Source organism: Arachis ipaensis, chromosome B04, assembly GCF_000816755.2.
Source record: "Arachis ipaensis cultivar K30076 chromosome B04, Araip1.1, whole genome shotgun sequence".
Lineage (NCBI taxonomy): Eukaryota > Viridiplantae > Streptophyta > Magnoliopsida > Fabales > Fabaceae > Arachis > Arachis ipaensis.
In genome coordinates, this window is record NC_029788.2 from 15,459,287 (window position 1) to 15,460,119 (window position 833).

Genomic DNA, 833 nt, shown 5'->3' on the forward strand with positions numbered 1-833 from the left:
TTAATTATTTCAATTATTAATTTTAATTAATATATATTATATAATTAAAATTATTAACTAAAATTATTAAAAATTGATATTTCAAGAACATTTAAAATTATTTCTAAATGATTAAATCCATTTTAAAAGATATTTTAAGTGGACAATAATGTCACAACTCAAACAAAAGAAAAGGTTGTAAGATGGTTTACCGCAGCACACAACGCTGCTGCAATCATTATAATAGATTTTGTATACGATTTTCTTTCATTCTCTAGGATAATGGTTAATCTTCAAAATTTAATGATTGAAAAACATGTACTATGGTTTTTCCTTTCTTTCTTTACTAATTTATTGGTCCTTCTTATTAATTGACCGTTTTAATTTTGGTCAGCTTTTATTTAGTTATTCCATAAATATATAAATGGAAAAAATCTTCTTACTTTATATATAATAATTGATGACAATCAGATTCAAAATTTTAAATCAACAATTAATTTCAATTAATAGGTTCATTTATTTGTACTTTGAAGAAAAAAAAATAGGTTTTTTTATTTAAATAAATATAAAAATTATTATTTATTAAAATGCGTAAAAAAAAATCAAATCTCAAGTACTCCCATTTCACATGAGCCAAGCCTAAGTCAAAAGGATAATTCTAGTTTTGATCTTTCTTGCGTATTTTGGTAATAATGGTTTTTATATATTTATTTAAATAAAAAAATCGGAAAAAAAATTGTGTGTATTTATTTGTACTCTTAGGGAGAAACCGTAAAAAAAAATAAAATCTATCAATTTTAAAAATATCGATTCACAAATTTATTCTCATGTTCTGTATATATATATTTAAAAAA